The following is a 7,014-nucleotide window of genomic DNA, read 5'->3' as shown; positions in this document are numbered from 1 at the left end:
AGACCCCCAATGCACACACGTTTCCTCAGAATCACCTCATGTTCAGGATATTAACTCATTTGAAAATGCAGTACACGACACATGTCAGTTCCACCTTGCTTTTGTACTCCCAATAAGGTGGGTCCGGAAATAAATAAATAACGTATTGATTATATTTTTAATTTAATTTTAATTGACATTTTCTTTTTTACGATGGACTCCAAATCTTGGAAATATTTAATTTAATTTTTTTTTTTTTTTAAATATATATTTTAATAAAAAAAATTTATTTATTTATTTTTTATTTTTCGTTTTTAATTGTTTTCTTTTTATAATAAACTCCCAATCTTGGAAATTATTTTTATTTTTATAAAAAATATAAATTATTATTATTTTTTATTTATTTATTTATTTTATTTATTTTGTTTTGTTGTTTTTTATTTGTTTTTTTTATTTATTTTTTCAGGGTTATTATAGTTCAGTAAAACTAAAATTGAAATCATACAAAACATTTTTGTTACTTTATATAATATATAAACTTTAACTGTAATAAAATATTTTAGCATCACTGTTTATAATGAGCTCCCAATCTCGTAATTAATTAATATTTTATTTGATTTTATTTTATTATTTATTTATTTATTTATTTTAAAAAATGTAAATAAAATATTAAAAAAACTTGAAATTATTTTATTTCAGCTAGTTTGAACTGAGAACTGAGAGATGAACTCCAAATGGAAATTTTATTTAATTTTATTTATTTTTTATTTAAAAATACATATTTTAATATATATATTTTTTATTTTATTTTACGTTTTTAATTAAGTTTTCTTTTTATAATGAACTCCCAATCTTGGAAATAATTTAATTTTCTTTAATTTAATTTAATTTTTTTATTTTACACTGCTAATGAAAGATGGCAGATGTCTTGCATCACTGTAAATGTCAATAATTTTAATTTTAATTAAATTTTAATTTATTAATTTTATTTAAATTTAATTGTATTAATTTTATTTAAATTTTATTAATTATTTTATTTTATTTTATATTTTTTTTTATATTTTATTAATTTTATTTTATTTTTATATAAAAAAATATATATATATTTAAAAATATATATTTAAAAAATTTTTTTACAAGAACAGCTTTGGGGACCTTTAACAAGTAAATATCATTAGAAAGACATTATTTGCAGTCAGTACTCTTGTGCTTTGTGCCCAAAACAATATTAAAAAAATTAACAAAATTTGAATCTAAAAAAAATGTATCTATTGATGTTAATGAAATGTAAATAAAATGAAATATGATGAAGTCTTATAGACTAGCAGTTCACGGTTTGCTTCTAAGCTCTCTGCTTTTGTCTTTAAATGTTATTATTTAATTAGACACTGTGACATCAGCTGTGGGCGGAGCTCAGGCTCATGAACAGAGGGGGCGCCGCTCATTAGGGTCTAACTGAGGCGTTACCATAGTAACCGTGTTCAAGACATGCATATTATGTAATATTATCTGTTTTATGTTGTTTTTCGCCGCCAGTGATAAGTCAAGTAATTGGTTTATCGTTTCTTTCAACAGAGCAAGATGAAACCGTTTTTGCTCTTTTCACACCACTAGCAAAAGACAGCAAACGTCTCTCATTATCACTGTGAGTTTACTCTTCAGGACAGATCTTTTTCAATAATGAGCTCCCAATCTTGGAAATATTTTAAATGTTTAGTTGGATGACATTAGTTGTTTGTTTTTAATTCTTATTTGTTTGGTTCATTTTGCAGCATAGACAAAAAACTGAAGGAAAAAAAAAACTTTGAAGCAATTTTCACTCAGAAATTGCTAGTAAACGAACAAATAATTACAAAGAACTGGCAAGTAACACTGAATTAAATGTGAAAATTTGAAGTAGAAACACTTAAATAGTTTTTTCTAGTAAAATGTACTCCAATAATCTTAGTTTTATTGACCACTTATGTTACAGTGCAGAAAAAGACTTCATGATTCAGTGATTAAAGTGTCCCTATTATGCTTTTTTGGGATATTAACTTTCATGCAGTGTGTAATAGAGCTGTCTGTGAATGAAACACGTCTGCAAAGTTTCAAAAATCAAAGTGCAGATAAAGAAGGTTATCGTCTCTGGGCCGTCTGACCAATCAGAGCAGAGTAGACCAATCACAACAGACTGGGCCATCTGACCAATCAGAGCAGAGTAGACCAATCACAACAGACTGGGCCGTCCGACCAATCAGAGCAGAGGAGACTCTCAGAGTGGGGTTCAGAGAGACTGGATCCTTTATGGTTTCAGACACGGAGAGAAAAGAGGTGACACCGCAATGTACATTATGGGAATTGCAACAGTGTTTTGACCTCGGATGCAGGTAAACCTGTTGTAGGAGACCTTCAAAACTAAATCAGCAGTCTTTATACCATAATAGCTCCGTTGAGTTTGGCATGATTCTGTGCTGTTGCTCCATCGGGTCACTGATCACGTAAGCGGCCGCTGGAGGTGAGAGGCGGAGTTTTCCTGGCAGGATCTGATCCGTGTGCAGGGAACATCAGAGCAGCTGCTGCAGCCGTGCGTCGCAGAGAGGGAGTCGGAGCCAAGTGACACTTTCTCTCTGGAACAGTTGTTCTTTTTATCCTTCCTTATGTGACAGATGAGCAGAATCGTCCCTGAAGGCCTCCATCAGCACAGCTTATCCATTCATCTCCTTTTCTCACTCTCTTCGGCCCCCTTTTCCTGTCTCACTATCTGTCACGATCATCTTGTACTTCTGTTTGGTGTCATTTTCAGCATAACTACTAACACACACATAAGCTTCTGCCCTTGCTGGAAGGGGCTTGTGTACAGCTGTCTGATTATTACACTGTGTGACAGGACAGCGGTATGATTTTCTTCTCTCTCTCTCTCTCTCTCTCTCTCTCTCTCTCTCTGCTTATCTGTTCCAGACCTGTGAGCTGCCTACATAGGCAGCATTTTAAGGCATCATAAGCTTTAAGATGGGAACAGTTCTCTAAATAACACTGGAGTTGCAATCATTACATAACACTGGACACCTGCCATTGTCTCAACTCTTCTGGTAAGGCTTTCCACAAGGTTTAGGAGTGTGTTTATGGGACTTTTTGACCATTCTTCTAGAAGCTCATTTGTGAGGTCAGGCACTGATGTTGGACGAGAAGGCCTGGCTCTCAGTCTCCGCTCTAATTCATCCCAAAGGTGTTCAATCGGGATGAGGTCAGGACTCTGTGCAGGCCAGTCAAGTTCCTCCACACCAAACTCACTCATCCATGTCTTTATGGACCGATGCTTTGTGCACTGGTCATCCCCAAACTTTTCCCACAAAGTTGGGAGCATGAAATTGTCCAAAATGTCTTGGTATGCTGAAGCATTAAGAGTTCCTTTCACTGAAACTAACGGGCCAAGCCCAAACCCTGAAAAACAACCCTACACCATAATCCCCCTCCACTAAACTTTACACTTGGCACAATGCAAGTACCGTTCTTCTGGCAACTGCCAAACCCAGACTCGTCCATCATGGATGGATGGACAAACATAGCGATAGATGGATGGATGGAATGTGGATGGATGGTTAAATGGATGGTTAAATGGATGGATGGACAAACATAGCGATAGATAGATAGATAGATAGATAGATAGATAGATAGATAGATAGATAGATAGATAGATAGATAGATAGATAGATAGATAGATAGATAGATAGATAGATAGATAGATAGATAGATAGATAGATAGATAGATAGATAGATAGATAGATAGATAGATAGATAGATAGATAGATAGATAGATAGATAGTGTCTGACCCCGGTCGAGTCTTCTGCATTGCTCAAGTCTTTTATCAATGATGTTCCCTGCTGTTCCGACACAACACACACTCCATCACTGTCACTTACTGTGAGTGTGTGTGAGCATGACATCATATCCCGTATTACCATGGTTCAGTTTATTGTGATTAACAATCAGGCTTTACGGTGTGTGTGATTGCTAACTGCCCAGGGTTTAACGCTGTCGTTTGGGGAGTGTTGAGGCTGTTAAAGCACCTGTTTAATCACAGCGTGTTTGTGTGTGTGTGTGTGTGTGTGTGTGTGTGTGTGTGTGTGTGTGTGTGTCTGTGTGTGTGTGTGTGTGTGTGTGTGTGTGTGTGTGTGTGTGTGTGTGTGTGTGTGTGTGTGTGTGTGTGTCTGTGTCTGTGTGTGTGTGTGTGTCTGTGTCTGTGTGTGTGTGTGTGTGTGTGTGTGTGTGTGTGTGTGTGTGTGTGTGTGTGTGTGTGTGTGTGTGTGTGTGTGTGTGTGTGTGTGTGTGTGTGTGTGTGTGTGTGTGTGTGTGTGTGATCGCTGTATCAAGACATCACACTCAGCCCTCCGGCTGTTCCTGTAGACACAGGAGATCCCAGCGCACCTGCTCTAGTGCGAAAACACACACACACACACACACACACACACACACACACACACACACACACACACACACACACACACACACACACACACACACACACACACACACCTTTCTCTCGCTCTGTTCTCATCTTTGATAATGTCCATAATGCCAATAATTTCAAAAAGTTGCTCTGTCTGTTTTGGCATGCTATTGTTTACAAAAGGCAATAATTTTAACTGTAGTTTGTAAAACCAAAAGTTACATTTAAGTTACTAACAATGCAACACAATCATTTTAACACACCAGAAAGGGAATGCAACTACGCAAAAAAATTGCTATATAATGTCCATAAAGCCAATCATTTCATGAATATCAAAAACATTGTAAATGCATTTACAATAGTGCACTTACAGTACAATGTACAATATTTTGTTTTATTTCTATATTGGTTTAGGATATCTAAATATCGCATATAGGAAAATGACAATCAATATTTCTTTTGTTTATTTAGATCAATTGTGTTACTTTACTGCTCAAATGACAAACGTTTTTGTATGGAAACTTATAACACATTTCTGCTTTGCAATCCTCCAGACTGTCATTACTGTGAACGTGATTTTCTTTTGTGATCAACAGCCGTTTAATTCAACTGGAATATTCCTTCAAAGAAGAGCAAACACAAGACAAACTCTGATGTGCGACGGCCTAAATCTGTTAAACATTTGTCTAAGGGTGTATATTCTGTAATTTTTCTGTTTTACAAAATATGCTTGAATATCATTAATATGTTCAGTCATTGTTCAGAGGAGACGTCTTGATCTTTCGTTGAATTCTGAGGGGAATTTAGTGTTTTCCGCCCGTGTTTTTATTTGTAATTACTCAACATATTTGTTTTTTGGCTTCTTTTCTCTGGCTTTCCTCCACACACACATTGAGATCATAAGAGACTTTGAGTGGTTTTTGGCTTCTGGCTGGTGTTGAGACGTGTCATTGTGTCACCGCTTCAAAACTGACTTGGGAATTAAAAGTTCTTTTGCTATATTTTTCTTTAATGCATTTCTTTATTTGTGACGGATCTGAACTACCGTGAGAAGTTCGTCAGTTAAAAGTTTGTCATGTGCATATCCTGTTTCCTGTGGGTGTGAAGAAAAGCTGTTGATGTGTGTGACTTTGATACAGTAAGACAGCAGCATCTAGCAATCTGAACACCAGCAGCAATTACGCCTGACGGTTTATTTGTGAGGATTTTTTGGCAGTGCACTTTTTATTTGCACATTCGTTTGTGATAAAATGTTTTAAACGTCAATGCCAAATCTGTTCACACTCCGTGTTTCAAAGAACTGATTCAATGATTCATTTGCATCATTAATCAAATATAATTTTATGATCAGTAAGTTAAGGCAATTTATGTTTTACATTACTTTAACGCATCCAAATAATTTATGCCATTTTTATAAGGTATATGAGATTCAACTTTTTAAGTCAGTTTAATATAATATAAGTTGAAATGACTTACAAATTTAAGGCAGCAACTGAACTTTTTTAAGTTGAAACAGGTGGACATTTTTTACAGTACACAGAATGTTTCCTTTAGAAAAATAAACACTTTGATTATGGTAAAAAAAAAATGGTGTGTTTGTTTTAGTTTTATTAGATATGGAATGTGAATCAAAAAATCAATTTTAAGCCTTTTCATAGTAAATACAATACAATAAATATCATGATATAATCTTGAAATATCATGACATAATATAGGCTATAATATCTCATAAATGAAACAGCAGTATCTCATTTATAATATCTCAATATTGCAGAATCTCATATATAATATCTCAATGGCTTTAAAAAATGTAATATGATATAATCTTGATATATAATATCTTGTATATATAATATCAGAGTATCATAATATCTCAGTGGCTTGAAAATTGAAATATCATGATATAATCTTGATATAATATCTCATATATATAATATCAGAGTATCTCATATATAATATCTCAATGGCTTTAAAAATTTAATATCATGATATAATCTTGATATATAATATCTCATATATATAATATAAGAGTATCATATACATAATATCTCAATGGCTTGAAAAATTAAATATCATGATATAATCTTGATATATAATATCTCATATAAAATATTGCAGAATCTCATATATAATATCTCAATGGCTAGAAAAATATTGATATATAATTATTTTAGCCATTGCCCAGCCCTACTTGATTCTTTACATTGTACAGTATGTGAATTTTCCATGCCCTGTAAAAAAATTATATGCTCAATAAGTTGTAACATCAAAATAACTCATCAAAATAAGTTAAGCAATTTTCAAAAAAAATTGTTTTACTTTAAATTATACAAGATACTTATTTTTTAAGTCAGTTGATTGTTAAAATCTAAGTTGATCGTACTTAAAAAATTATGGCAGCAACTTTTTTTACATTGTGTACGATAACTTTATTTCGAGGGTCCACTGTAGACATTCTGATAAGTAACTTTTCAACGACATGTCAACATACTCTACTAACCCGAACCCAAACCTAACCTTAGTCTACTGTAACCTTTTTCCTTTTGTCTGTATATGTTTGTGTGTCTCTGTATTTGTAGTGTGCCTGGGTTTGTTTTCCAGGCAG

Source organism: Gobio gobio, assembly GCF_949357685.1.
Source record: "Gobio gobio genome assembly, chromosome: 14".
NCBI lineage: Eukaryota > Metazoa > Chordata > Actinopteri > Cypriniformes > Gobionidae > Gobio > Gobio gobio.
This window is presented reverse-complemented; position numbering follows the sequence as displayed.